The 15,496-nt window shown below is 38.2% G+C and overlaps 1 protein-coding gene and 1 non-coding gene across 3 annotated transcripts in view; one reads left to right on the top strand and one right to left on the bottom strand.

Annotated features, from left to right (window-relative positions):
* Positions 1-15,496, bottom strand: part of SEMA3D (semaphorin 3D) — a 215,510-nt gene that overhangs the window by 95,242 nt on the left and 104,772 nt on the right. The window lies entirely within an intron of this gene.
* LOC132496542 (U6 spliceosomal RNA) lies at positions 1,040-1,146 on the top strand. The gene has a single exon (XR_009533442.1). It is a non-coding gene; the product is annotated as a U6 spliceosomal RNA (small nuclear RNA).

Raw genomic sequence — 15,496 nt, forward strand, 5'->3', positions numbered from 1 at the left:
TTTACACAAAAGCCCAAGAGGTACCTGAGATCTTGAAATTATTTAGTAGCCCAGGTAGTACACTTTGAGACTGCCTCACTCTCAGACAGAAATCACACCCCACACTTAAAAATACAAAGTCCACAATATCTATAAAAGGCCCTCTTGACCATTAATTAGGTAATAGGAAAGTTTTGAGGTAGTGATTATTACTACTCTTTTTGCTTGCTGAATTTGTCAAAAGTAAGATGACATACACATTTTCTTGCACTTTGGTGCTGTGAACACACAGCATCACGCCATATTAAAAGTTCCATTAAGCAAGACAAGCAAAACACATACCACTATTTCTAAAAGTTGATGCAGCTGTATTACTCCTTTAGAAAGTTACCCACAGACATTTTTCTTTCACTTATCAAAGAGGCATACCAGAAGCAGAGGTGCTACTTGCATAATTGCCATATTTTAATTGTCCTGAAATATTCCCACAGAATGCTGGTTCTTAACATTGTATGATGTACCAGATACAGCTTTTAAGCTATCATTTTGGTGGGAGTAGTCTTCAGGACCTTGGAGCCTAGACATCAAGGATCTCAAATATGTACAAAGCTGCTCTCTCCACCCACATGTAGGACAGACATCAAAAATCAAACAGATCCTTTCTGTGGATCCTGATAAGCCCAAGAATTTCTCTCAACATAGTTATCTACTGTGTAACCACTAATTGATCCACTAAAAAATAATTAGGGGCTGCAAATTGGTTTTAATTTGAGTGTTAATTTTAGAAATCAAGTTGGTAACAGAAAACTACATGGGAAAGAAGAGAAGTAAGTTTACAAAATGTCCCCACTTGAAGATGATAATTTATGGGTTAAAGTTTTAAAACAAGTATGGCTGATAAGTCAGTTTCCATATTCAGTAATTTACTGACTTAACCATGTTAGTATGTTTATGTTGTTTTCATAGTATTTCATAATTGAAATTGATCATTTCCAAAAAATTAATTTTTGCCTGTTACACTTGGAAGGATCAAATACTAACCTCTAATAATATATATGTAGTGCTCACTTTGGCAGCACCTATACTAAAATTGGAATAACATAGAGAAGATTAGCCTGGCCCCTGCACAAGGATGACATGCAAATTCATAAAGGGTTACATATTTAAAAAAAAAAAGAATGAGTAAAAATATGTACATATCTGTTTCCTTCAGAGTTATAGAATGTAGATTACTAGTATGAAGAGATCATTCTGATGAAATAAACATTGTCTTCACTGTCACTTTACATAAGCTTATATGCTATAAAGTTAAATTTTAAGCACATTTTTCAAAAGAGATTTAATATTAATTTCCTTATGAAACGATAGCAGGAGCTGTATGCATTTAAAAATACAACCTATGATCTAGTTATCTTATATTGATTTTATTTGCTTATCTCTATCCAAAATCCAAAATGATTTGTTTTTTGAAGCATATTTACTTCACTTTGAAGACAAATAGGCAGGAGGAACTCACAGTAAAATGCTGCAATGTCTCTAACAATTACTGTTTCATTTATAAGTTATATAATTCATTAACAGTTATCATTTCATAATGTGAAATGTCAGGCACTTTATTTTTAATTATTTAATCTTAGGCAAAGTTACAGAAACATTCAAATAATGATAAGGCCTTATAACAACATCCTAAGGAAATTCTAATTATATCTGCTCTTTGTTTCATCTTTGGAAAAGCAATTTAATTGACTCAAGTTAACAAGTGCAAGGTCAGTCAAATGCCCTTTGGCCTAATTCAGAGATGCCAAGACAACTGAATGGAATACACAAGAGGAAGTTACAACTTGTTCATAAAACCTAAGACAGAAACTCACAGACTTAAAAATGCAAGTGGCCATCTCTGTCAACAAACAGGATTCAAGTTTTTGACTGGTTGTAAAAAGGTTGGGAAAATGCTGCTCTAGATGCAATATGATACAAGGATTTGAACAACAAAGGGAGCAGTGACTACTCCAGAGTCTCAGTTCCAAGGACAGAGAGAGGTAGGAGATCTAAGCTCAAAGACCGAAGTACTGGGGAAAAAGGACAGGAGAGCCAGCGGTAAAGCGGGTAAAACTGAAAGCGGCTGGGGTAGAGACTTACAGAAGGGAAGTTTCAGTTCTCAAGGTTTGCGTCTAATCGCCCACATAGCTTCGTTCATGAAGTCTTGGGTGAGAACTGTCTCTCCCGTTCCTGTTTTAGGACTCAGCCCAAAGCCTCTTTGACATTTAGCTTTCTTCCGTCAACCAGCTCCGAATTCCAGTACACTCGCGTCTACCACAACCATCTGCTCCCTTCTTTTTGCAAGTAGATTTAGTATGGGACCTTTTCCTGGCATAAAGCGCAATGAACTGCAGTGGAACTGGAAGACGTGGGTTCGAGTCTCTACTGCACCACTTGTTAGCAGCAAATGCTGCACTGCCAGATATCATCTTAGCATTATCCGCAGAATGAGCTTGTTCTACCTGGAATGGCAGGAGCTCAATAAACATACTGCATGAAAATGAGAGAAATGCTACTGTATCATGCAAATTAAAATGAAATTTAAGAAATCCACAAATGGGTTGGTGATTTTGAACTTGTGGTGCAATTACACTTGTGGATAAATTTCAAAATTTTGGGAGGAATACAAGTCACAGTCTCCCTTCTCTTCTTACAGGAAGTATATGACTCATTGAAGCTGAGTGGCCACTGATACTAAGTGACAAGGGACATTATGTTTTCTTCCTACCCTCTTTAGCACCTGGAACAGCCCACATACATAAAAAGTACTCGGAAATTATTGAAAAGTGATCTGCAAAGTTTCCTTTAAAACTGGAGACAGAGACAGAGTCCTTGTCGAGTTCCGGCAGAAGTCTGAGCAGTCTGACAACATCCTGACAGTCCATTACAGTGACCAGATGGGACCTGCACATCAGCACCCGGGCGGGGGAGCCCGCCCATCCATGAACGAGGCAATTGTTTCACCTCTGTGATTACTAGACAGCATGTGCTCCGCAGGCAATAGGAGCAGATTAATCACCGTGAAACTAAGCAGGGTGCCTTATACCAAAACTTAATTTATTGGGGAGCCCACAGGGTTTCCAAGGGTTTATATTTTCTTTATTTCAAGTATTAACTAAGAATAAAGAGTGGCAATTTTCCTTTATCAATAACTTGATTTCAAATGAGAAGTTATTTATTCTCAGTCTTTTCGCCTAAATAATAGACTTCCAGGGTCACGCGTTAGATGAGAACGTCTTATGCAGCCATGAAATGAGTTAATGAACTAGAGTCAGAAAGTCATTCTGATTTATAAAAGCATTTCTGCTTATACTCAATATAAAGCAAGCAAGTACAGGATCCCCGTGTATGAAAACCCTCTTGTTTTAGACTTCCGTAAGGAAAGGGAAATAACAAAGTCCTTTTCATGCTACACAAAAAAAGGGTGTTTAAATATGCCACTGAAAATTATTATAGTTAAAATTATAAACTCATTTCGATTAGTGATTTTTCTAATAACAATGATTAAAATAAGAGAATATTTTGAATTTCAAGTAAACTGACTAATTTTTATAATTACATACCTCATTTTCATGTTAAATAAGGAGAAAAATAATACGAAATTACATTACAATTGCTGGGAAGAAGAAAAAAACCATTAATATAGTCATTCCATGTTTATAAATGTGACAATCTGCTCAAAAAGAAAGTCAACCTTCTTAAGAGTGTCTGAGTTCTAGCTTTTAAGTGTTTTAAGTTTACCAATGTTTCCTTTTAAATAGTTCTGATTGGTTTTTGGTTAATAAACAAAAGAATTAAAGTTCGTAAATGTGAGGACCTAAATTTTATTAGCAAGGTGAAATGAAATTATCTCAAGTTATTCCATAAAAATATGGAGTTCTCTTTTAGGTAGGTTATAAGTTTATATTGCTTTGATACATTGTTTTCTCATTTTAAAACCCATAGGAAAACTTCCTTGTTTTCTTCCAGAAACGTATTTAGTGCTTTTTACCTTAAAAACAAACATCAATTACATTAAACATAAAAAATTTAAGTATTATACTGCTTTTGCCTTCAACACTGTAAGTTTAGCTAATAGGTTTTTGTTGGGGCCCTGTTAATAATCTTCACCTTTGTGTAGCTAACATGGCAATTCTTTGAACATTTCATGTAAAACATTTAATTTTGACATATATCAGTCTCAAGAGAAAATATTTTTAATTAAATAAAAAGAAAAAAGATAATTAAGTATTGTCTCAAAATGAAAGTAAACTATTTGAAGACTAATTGTTAGATTATTTAAAAATGGATCATTGCATGTCCTACACTCTTGTTTATTAGATTCTCGGTATGGCTTAGCTTTGCTAGAACCCAACAGAAATACTATTGAAAAACATGGGAAACAAGATGTAAAACAGCAAATGTTTTGAATAAGGCTATTAATATCCAAAATGCAAATAATACTAATAAGGATACTGACATTCCCCATTTGGTTACTCCTATGATTCTAGAGCGTATACATCAGGAATGATATACAATGAGCTTGCCTGTTATATTTGGAGGTAAAGTAACATTCTTTTGAGAGCTCATTTTATGGCTTAGATAGTAGAGCAAGATGTTAAAAAAAGAAATTTTAGCTGAGAAAAAATTTAAAATGAGATGCTAGCTGAGGATGCAAAAATCTTCAAAGTAGGTAGCCAAGAATCATTTAGATGATTTCACCTATGTTCAAGCTATACAATAGTTGGACACTGGAACTTACAAAGTTTTTTCCTTTCCCTTGAGAAGGATATTTTGTCTGAGACAGTTGTGTCATGTATCTTACAAGCCCCAGGGTGAGAAGCAGGTGCCAGGGAAGGGGTTTCGATGGGACCTCGAGAAGCACTTACTGTTGAACATGCCATTTGTGGGACATTGTGGACAAATGTCTAAAGGGTGAGACAGACTGACAGGTTTCAGTGGACACAGAGGCCAGGCTCAGTGGCTATACTGATATCAACCTGAATTTCTAGAGTGTATCCAGGAAAATACACAAGACAGCTTCCTATGGAACAGATGGGAGACATGGTCACGTAAAAATGCGATGGCATGAGGTCACCTCAGGTCCTGTTCAAGAAGGCTGAGTGAAAAGACTTCAGAAGTTAACACCTGGTGGAACTACAACCTGTCTCAGATAAAGAATGAGGACACACCAGTCAGAGGAGAAATGCAGTTACGCTTATCCAGAAAATTGCAAGGGAAAGAACTCCAGAAAGAGGAAATTCCAGAAACTCACAGAGAGGCCAATGAAAGAAAAGTCACCCTTCTTTAAACGTCTGACAAGACCAGAAAGTTGAGAAGTGAGGTCCCTCTGACAATGGCAAAAGACATTTTCCTGAACCCCTCTCCTCTTCTCTTCTCCTGATACGACACCATAGGGTCAGACACTGACTGTAACAGCTTAGAGAAGAGGAGGAGCGCAGTCAGGGTCAGGAGAGAAGAAGCCTCTGAACATCTCCCTTCTCAGGAACCTGCCCTCCCTCCCATGGCGTGCCCAAATGGGGACAGGTAGACAATATTAACTGAGGTTGGACACTCTGTTACATTAGACTGGACCTTTTAATTGCTGGAAAACAACTGTCTGTACTATCTAAGAGTGACCTTGAAAGCCATGGGGTCTGCTGGAGTCAAACAGGTCCAGGGAGAAGACCCAGTCCCACAGAGCAGATTGAAAGGCACTGTGGGAGGTAAAATAAAGTTGTTTATTCTTATACCCCATGAGTTGACATAACAGTTGCTGCTGGATTAGTAGGTAAAATAAATAACAACTGTAGTCTCAGAATAAGTTTATTTCTCACTGGTCTATTCATCTGCCTCTATAACCCACTTGAAAAACAAGAGAAGACAAAAGAAAGAAAACCAAGAAACAAATGTTTCATTAATAGATACAAAAGCAGTACTTAGCTTAATAAATCATTCCCTTTGTGACCTGTTTGCTTACATCCTGGTTTAGAGGCTCACTCCACCTAAGCATGGTTTGAACTGATTCCGAAATAAGTAATATTTTCAGATGGAAGGATCCCAACAATTCATTAACTCAAGAAGCCAACTAAGTAGCATAACCAGAGAGGATTGGACTTTTTTTTTTTTTTTTTTTTACTGTCAACCAGGACTCCACTAAAAAAAAAAGGGAGAGAAGGAGAGAGGGAGAGACTTTCAGCTTGCATGTATTACTCCTAAAGTTTACATACAGAGGGCTCTGGATTTACATGAGTTATTGCTAGGACTACTTAAGTCCAGCTGAGGTGGAGAATGTTCACTTGTAGTCAGTGACAGATGCCATGTAGTTTAGGATAATTTGTTTAGAAACCATAGGTCCTTAAACCATATTGTACAAGTGTCAAACACTTTCATTATTATGATGTCTACACTGAACAGGTTTCTCATGCATCACTTATAAATTAATGATAAATGGATATAAATGTCTACAGTTGACCACATTTTTCAAGGACTACTAAAATTCCTCTGACTCTAGAGATGGGGTAGGTTAAGGGCAGGGAAACCTAGTTTCTTTAACTTAAACTATGAGAAATTTATACATGGAGGGGAGAAATGACTCTCTTCTACATGTTTTCCCCCATCCTAGCTGGACAAGGAAATAATAAACCTTGTGGCCCAAATCCAAATACAAACTAGTTAATTAAATTGTTAACAGTAATTTACATTTACTCATCCATTTTGGACTAATTCAAATCCCATGTACAACATGTGATCTTTTTTCCCCCTCCCTGAATTCCTACTATGTGATTTGTCCCATTATTTTGGACATTTAAAAAATTTCTGACTTGTCTTATTTTAACTGTGTTATGTCTTATCTTCCTAAGTAGGGCGTGAGCAATGACAAGACCTGAGTTTTATATTCTGTTAGACGTTCTTAGCACCAAGAGTAGATACTCAAATTTTTCTATGAAAAAAATAAACAAACAAAAAACCCTGACTAAAGTAGAACAAAATAAAGAAAATTATTCAAATTTCAGTTACTAAAAACTATTCCAAGTTTTACTTCTACAAACACATACAATAAGTTTCAATCCCAGAGACTGACAAAATGAAATCATTCAGAGCAGCATTATTTTAGACATAATTCTACTAGAAAATACTTTCAATGATGCTTAAGTCATATTTAGTTATTTGATTTTTTAAAAATATGTTCTCTGTACATTAAATATTTAGTGGATAATGCTAAATACTAGTACTACAGAATAATGATGTAGTCTTTAATTCTCTGAATTAAGTTGTAATGTATTCCCTCCTGACGATGTCACCCTCAAAAACAGTTAATACTGAAGGGAGAAAACTGACAGAGTATCAGCAAATGTGAAGAAATCTGTAGCAGATTAGATTTTACAAAGCTTAGATTAAATAAAGAATCATAGAGAAGTTTTATAGAGGCAAATGAACTCTTACATAAGCAAGAGAAATATTTGTACATGTTAGCAGATTTTTCAATCTTCACAATGCAGTGTGGAAAAAAATTATTTCAAGGATTTTTACTTGCAATGAATACTTTCCAAGATATCTCCTGAAAGAAAAATAAATCCTTCCAGATAATTTCCTTGTAGAACTAGCTAATCTTTATAATTTTCTGTGAAGAGAAAATATACACTCTTCTTTTTGATTGCCTGAGAAAACTTTTATGATTGCCTCAGGAAATCTACATTAATTAGAAAAAAAAAGTCCCCTAAGCAAATTATTTTTTTTCAGAAAACTTGTTTTCTACTCCCTCTCTTTAAGTGTAGTGATCAACGTGATTGATTCCTGAACACTTCTTCCACCTAAAGCAGTTGATTGATATAAGCAAATCATAGTTTCCCCACCACTTTTTCAAGTATAAGAATTGGAATTGACATGTTTCTGGCCAATGAGGTGTGAGGGAGAGTTCTTTAAAAGGCTTCCTTGCTCCTAAGGATGAGTAATGGTCTTTTTATTCCTTTACATTTCCTTGTCTGGATGTGACCCATGAAACTGTTATAGCCACTTTGCTACCAACCTAAGGATAATGCCAACACCAACAATGGCAGACAGAAGAGACAGAAAGAACTGGATCATTTACAACATTGTTAAGTAGATGATATTACCATTTACATAGCCACTCAAACTCTGTACATTATTCTTATTCTATAATATAACAAATTTCCGTATTTTTTACCAGCCCAAGTAAGATGTCTTTTAAGCTGACAGCACACTAATTGATTAAAGAGTAGTATATTGGTCTCACACTCAAGAGAGGAAAAGATAACAAAATTACCAACTCAAAAAACAAAATGAACATTATTTAGTATCCTTTATGTGTAAGACACTGTACTATGTACTAAAGGAGAATCAGAAGTGCAGAAAAAAATAGTTCCCCTATTCATGGAGTATATAATTAAGAAGGTCATATATTTACACAAATGGATAATAATAGTTCTATCAGATAGGACATCTGACACTGGTATAAATATATAAAATGCTCTAGTAAACACAAAGAAGAGTTATGTCTCCTGAGAATAAGGAAGTCTTGGGGAGCAAGGGGCAGTATTGGGCTTCCCTGGTGGCACAGTGGTTGAGAGTCCACCTGCCGATGCAGGGGACACGGATTCGCGCCCCGGTCCGGGAAGATCCCACATACCGTGGAGCGGCTGGGCCTGTGAGCCATGGCCACTGAGCCTGCGCGTCCGGAGCCTGTGCTCTGCAACGGGAGAGGCCACAACAGTGAGAGGCCCGTGTACCGCAAAAAAAAAAAAAAAAAAAAAAAAAAGAGCAGTATTATTAGGTCAGTGCCTTCAAAAACAAAGAGTGAGATGAGCAAGAAAGTGAATGTCAATTTCACAACGTTGTAGCAAAAGCACAAAACCTGAAAGTTATTCATTTTGTAACAAGGCAGTTAGAGTAAAAGAAGAGAGAAAGAGGAAAGCAGAAAGTAAAGTACTAGTGAGGGAACAAGGAAGAGTGGATAAAAATGAGACTGGAAACAGAGCAGAAATGAGTGGGAAGGGACTTAGAAGTCAATAGACTGGAAACAGAGCAGAAATGGGTGGGAAGGGCCTTGAAGTTTATTCAAGTTCCTTGGAAATCAAGAACTCCCAGAAGCGTGTAAACAGGCAAGAAATATGATCAGATTTTTGTTTTTTAAGAGATAATACGATGGTCATGGTTAATGGATGAGATGGGAAGAAAAAGGAGATTCTCTTTCACAAGATAAACCCAGATGAATAATGGTATTATCGCTTATACTAGAGAAAAATATTGAAGGGCTTGCCACCTTCTCAGCGTGGCCTATCGGCTGAGGCTTTTGTTGGGACTGCGTCACAGCTTGGTTCTCCCCTTGTCTAATGCTACTTCCTTAGTGATGCCCTCACAAGCGCTGATCCCAAGAACACTCCCTTACAAATAAACTACTATAAGCTTATCTTCATATCATAGTTGGCCTCTGGGGGAACTCAACCTACAACAGAACTGTTGGGAGTGGTTAAATACAGTTCCAGATCTTTGTCCTTGAAATGGGATCACTTATGTCTGCATCTGATTACTCCATTTTGATCTAGTGTTGCGGGAACGGAATGTTGAATCAATGTGCATTACCTGTCCCAAACCTGTCCCAGAGAGGAATCCACAGGGTACCTGAACTAAAGAGAGGCCTTAGGGAACAACTCTAGAAAAATCCTATTTAAATACTGAGGCATCACATCCCTGGTGATGCTTATACTTGCCCTTAGGTCTATTAAGTTCCTGTAGAAATATGTTTTTTAAAAAAGATAAGAATCTTATCTCTCTTATCAAAATGTCAGAGAGTTAAAAAAAAATTCAGTCTACTTAATTTTTACTTTCTAGATGGAAGAAATGCCCTGAAAAGTCTAATTTTGACTTTCTCCCTCGACAGCCATTTACTCATCAAAGTTTATTGATCATATACCTGCCCCATTCATTCAGAAGACTCAAGATCTAGTCTGAACAGAGTAAAGATAATAACAAGGATATTATTAAATATTTATTATGAAAATACTTTTGTAAACGATTTTGCTATTACTTCTGGTGATTCCACTCTAAAGGCTTGTGACAAATATGAAATGACAATGGCTATTTTTCAATAGGCATTTCAAATAAACATACATCCTAAATTTTGATACTTCAAATACTCTCTACAGAATTTTTTAATTTCCCAGAGGAAAAAATTCCTAACCAGTCACTCATAACTCAATTATGTGTTGTAGATTGCTTTAACTCTAAAGAATACAACGGACATCCTTCAGCCCCAGAGTCCCAACATGTGTGGTTTCTTCCACAGAGGAGTCTGGATTTTTGCGGAGGGGCACTGAGCCAACGCAAACCACGTAGGTCTAAACACTGCTAAACGACTACATCTTGACACTTACTTGCTACTGTGGAGTAAGTACCTTTTAGCACTGGTGTGATTTATATCAATTTTAAAGGTGGATACCTACATAAACATAAATTCTTACCTTTACTTGCATAATCCCTTTATGAATGGTTCATTTTACAAAGATAAAGAAAAAACAGTTAGGCAGAAAATCTCTAGTACAGACCCTAATTTTATGATGTGTTCAAATGACCATCTATTTCAATAACATCATATGGGAAACCAATATTTCACAAACATTTATTTTATTAAATATTAGCACATTTCAAGCATGGAATATGGCCAAAGAGAGATTTGCTTAAAATAGCCACAGAAGGAAGTTAGCTATCAGAATTTATTTTAAGCAATGATCTAATACACTCAGTTCAGATAAATGGACTTTTTCTTCCAATCCCTGAAGGCAGAGAACAGCACAAGAATAAATTCCCTTAAAAGTATGAATTGATTTTTGCTATTTTCTAAGACTGAGGCATATTTGGAAAAATGCTTTGTTAGCTATGTAGTGTCTTTTAAAGCAAAACTGAAAAGGATTTTCTTTGGCCTCTTTCATAAAAAGAGTCATCCCCTACTAAGATATTTACTGATGATTAAGATATTAGTTGATACCATCTAGAGGCTCTACTAGGAATATGAGTACTTAAAAAAAATTCCTAAGGAAAAAATACACCCTTAAGAATAAAAGGGAAGGAGCTTCAAGATGGCGGAAGAGTAAGACATAGAGGTCACCTTCCTCCCCACAGATACATCAAAAATACATCTACATGTGGAACAGCTCCTACAGAACACCTACTGAACACTGGCAGAAGACCTCAGACCTCCCAAACGGCAAGAAACTCCCCACGTACCTGGGTAGCGCAAAAGAAAAAAGGAAAAACAGAGACAAAAGAACAGGGACGGGACCTGCACCAGTGGGAGGGAGCTGTGAAGGAGGAAAGCTGTCCACACACTAGGAAGCCCCTTCGCGGGCAGAGACTGCGGGTGGCGGACGCGGGGAAGCTTCGGAGCCGCGGAGGAGAGCGCAGCAACAGGGGTGCGGAGGGCAAAGTGGAGAGATTCCCGCACAGAGGATCGGTGCCAACCAGCACTCAGCATCCCGAGAGGCTTGTCTGCTCACCTGGCTGGGGCAGGCAGGGCTGGGAGCTGAGGCTCGGGCTTCGGTCGGATCCCAGGGAGAGGACTGGGGTAGGTGGCGTGAACACAGCGTGCAGGGGGTCAGTGCACCACGGCTAGCTGGGAGGGAGTCCGGGGAAAAGTCTGGAGCTGCCGAAGAGGCAACAGATTTTTTCTTGCCTCTTTGTTGCCCGGTGCACAAGGAGAGGGGATTAAGAGCGCTGCTTAAAGGAGCTCCAGAGACGGGCGCGAGCCAAGGCTAACAGCGCGGACCCCAGAGACGGGCATGAGACGCTAAGGCTGTGGCTGCTGCCACCAAGAAGCCTGTGTGCGAGCACAGGTCACTCTCCACACCTCCCCTCCCGGGAGCCTGTGCAGCCTGCCACTGCCAGGGTCCCGTGATCCAGGGACAACTTCCCTTGGAGAACGCACAGCGTGCCTCGGGCTGGTGCAATGTCACGCCAGGCTCTGCCGCCGCAGGCTCGCCCGGCACTCCATGCCCCTCCCTCCCCCCCGGCCTGAGTGAGCAAGAGTCCCCGAATCAGCAGCTCCTTTAACCCCGTCCTGTCTGAGCGAAGAACAGACGCCCTCCAGCGACCTACAGGCAGAGGCGGAGCCAAATCCAAAGCTGAGCCCTGGGAGCTGTGAGAATAAAGAAGAGAAAGGGAAATCTCTCCCAGCAGCCTCAGAAGCAGCAGATTAAATCTCCACAATAAACCTGATGTACCCTGCATCTGTGGAATACCTGAAGAGACAGTGAATCAACCCAAATTGAGGAGGTGGACTTTTATTATATATATATAATTTTTTGTACCCTTTCTCTCTTTTTGTGAGTGTGTATATGTACGCTTCTGTGTATGATTTTGTCTGTATAGCTTTGCTTTTACCATTTGTCCTAGGGTTCTGTCCCTTTTTTTTTTTGTTTTTTGTTTTTTGACTTAAAATTTTTTTTTTCTAAATAATAACTTTTTATTTTAATAACTTTATTTTACTTTATCCTCTTTCTTTCTTTCTTTCTATTTTTTTCCCCTTTTATTCTGAACTGTGTGGTTGAAAGGCTCTTGGTGTTCCAGCCAGGAGTCAGTGCTGTGCCTCTGAGGTGTGAGAGCCAACTTCAGGACACTGGTCCACAAGAGACCCCCCAGCTCCACATAATACCAAACGGTGAAAATCTCCCAGAGATCTCCATCTCAACGCCAAGACACAGCTTCACTCAACGACCAGCAAGCTACAGTGCTGGACACCCTATGCCAAACAACTAGCAAGACAGGAACACAACCCCACCCATTAGCAGAGAGGCTGCCTAAAATCATAATAAGGCCACAGACACCCCAAAACACACCAACAGATGTGGACCTGTCCACCAGAAAGACAAGATCCAGCCTCATCCACCAGAACACAGGCACTAGTCCCCTCCACCACGAAGCCTACACAACCCGCTGAACCAACCTTAGCCACTGGGGACAGACACCAAAAACAACGGGAACTACGAACCTGCAGCCTGCAAAAAGGAGACCCCAAACACAGTAAGTTAAGCAAAACGAGATGACAGAGAAACACACAGCAGATGAAGGAGCAAGGTAAAAACCCACCAGACCTAACAAATGAAGAGGAAATAGGCAGTCTACCTGAAAAATAATTCAGAATAATGATAGTAAAGATGATCAAAAATCTTGGAAATAGAATAGAGAAAATATAACAAACGTTTAACAAGGACCTAGAAGAACTAAAGAGCAAACAAACAATGATGAACAACACAATAAATGTAATTAAAAATTCTCTAGAAGGAAACAATAGAAGAATAACTGAGGCAGAAGAATGGATAAGTGACCTGGAAGTTAAAACAGTGGAAATAACTACTGCAGAGCACAATAAAGAAAAAAGAATGAAAAGAACTGAGGACAGTCTCAGAGGCCTCTGGGACAACATTAAATGCACAAACATTCAAATTATAGGACTCCCAGAAGAAGAAGAGAAAAAGAAAGGCACTGAGAAAATATTTGAAGAGATTATAGTTGAAAACTTCCCTAATATGGGAAAGAAAATAGTGAATCAAGGCCAGGAAGCACAGAGAGTCCCATACAGGATACATCCAAGGACAAACACACCAAGACACATATTAATCAAACTGTCAAAAATTGAATACAAAGAAAACATATTAAAAGCAGCAAAGGAAAAACAAGAAACAACACACATGGGAATCCCCATAAGGTTAACAGCTGATCTTACAGCAGAAACTCTGAAACCCAGAGGGACATATTTAAAGTGATGAAGAACATATTTAAAGTGATTTAAAGTGATGAAGGAGAAAAACCTACAACCAAGATTACTCTACCCAGCAAGGATCTCATTCAGATTTATTTTTTTTTTCTGATACGTGGGCCTCTCACTGTTGTGGGCTCTCCCGTTGCTGAGCACAGGCTCCATATGTGCAGGCTCAACAACTCGGGCCCAGCCAACGCGTGCCCAGCCGCTCCACGGCATGTAGGATCTTCCCAGACCGGGGCACAAACCCGTGTCCCCTGCATTGGCAGGCGGACTCTCAACGACTGCGCCACCAGGGAAGCCCTCATTAAGATTTGATGGAGAAATTAAAACCTTTACAGACAAGCAAAACCTGAGAGAATTCAGCACCACCAAACCAGCTTTACAACAAATGCTAAAGGAACTTCTCTAGGCAGGAAACACAAGAGAAGGAAAAGACCTACAATAACAAACCCAAAACAATTAAGAAAATGGGAATAGGAGCATACATATTGATAATTACCTTAAATGTAAATAGATTAAATGCTCCCACCAAATGACATAGACTGGCTGAATGGATACAAAAACAAGACCTGTATATATGCTTTCTACAAGAGACCCACTTCAGACCTAGGTACACATACAGATTGAAAGTGAGGGGATGGAAAAAGATATTCCATGCAAATGGAAATCAAAAGAAAGATGGAGTAGCAATTCTCATACCAGACAAAATAGACTTTAAAATAAAGAAGACAAGAGACAAAGAAGGACATTACATAATGATCAAGGGATCGATCCAAGAAGAAGATATAACAATTATGAATAATTATGCACCCAACAATGAGCACCTCAATATATAAGGCAAATACTAACAGCCATAAAAGGGGAAATCGACAGTAACACAATCATATTAGGGTACTTTACACCACACTTTCACCAATGGACAGATCATCCAAAATGAAAATAAATAAGGAAACACAAGCTTTAAATGATACATTAAACAAGATGGACTTAATTGATATTTATAGGACATTCCATCCAAAAACAACAGAATACACATTCTTCTCAAGTGCTCATAGAACATTCTCCAGGATAGATCATATCTTGGGTCACAAATCAAGCCTTGGTAAATTTAAGAAAACTGAAATTGTATCAAGTATCTTTTCCGACCACAACACTATGAGACTAGATATCAATTACAGGAAATAATCTGTAAAAAATACAAACACATGGAGGCTAAACAATACACTACTTAATAACCAAGAGATCACTGAAGAAATCAAAGAGGAAATCAAAAAATACCTAGAAGCAAATGACAATGAAAACATGACGACCCACAACCTATGGGATGCAGCAAAAGCAGTTTTAAGACAGACGTTTATAGCAATACAATCCTACCTTAAAAAACAAGAACCATCTCAAATAAACAACCTAACCTTACACCTACAGCAATTAGAAAAACAAGAACAAAAACCGCCCAAAGTTAGAAGGAAAGAAATCATAAAGATCAGATCAGAAACAAATGAAAAAGAAATGAAGGAAATGATAGCAAAGATCAATCAAACTAAAAGCTGGTTCTTTGAGGAGATAAACAAAATTGATAAACCATTAGCCAGACTCATCAAGAAAAAAAGGGAGAAGACTCAAATGAATAGAATTAGAAATGAGACAGGAGAAGTAACAACTGACACTGCAGAAATACAAAAGATCATGAGAGATTACTACAAGCAACTCTATGCCAATAAA

Source organism: Mesoplodon densirostris, chromosome 9 (genome assembly GCF_025265405.1).
Source record: "Mesoplodon densirostris isolate mMesDen1 chromosome 9, mMesDen1 primary haplotype, whole genome shotgun sequence".
NCBI classification, from domain to species: Eukaryota; Metazoa; Chordata; class Mammalia; order Artiodactyla; family Ziphiidae; genus Mesoplodon; species Mesoplodon densirostris.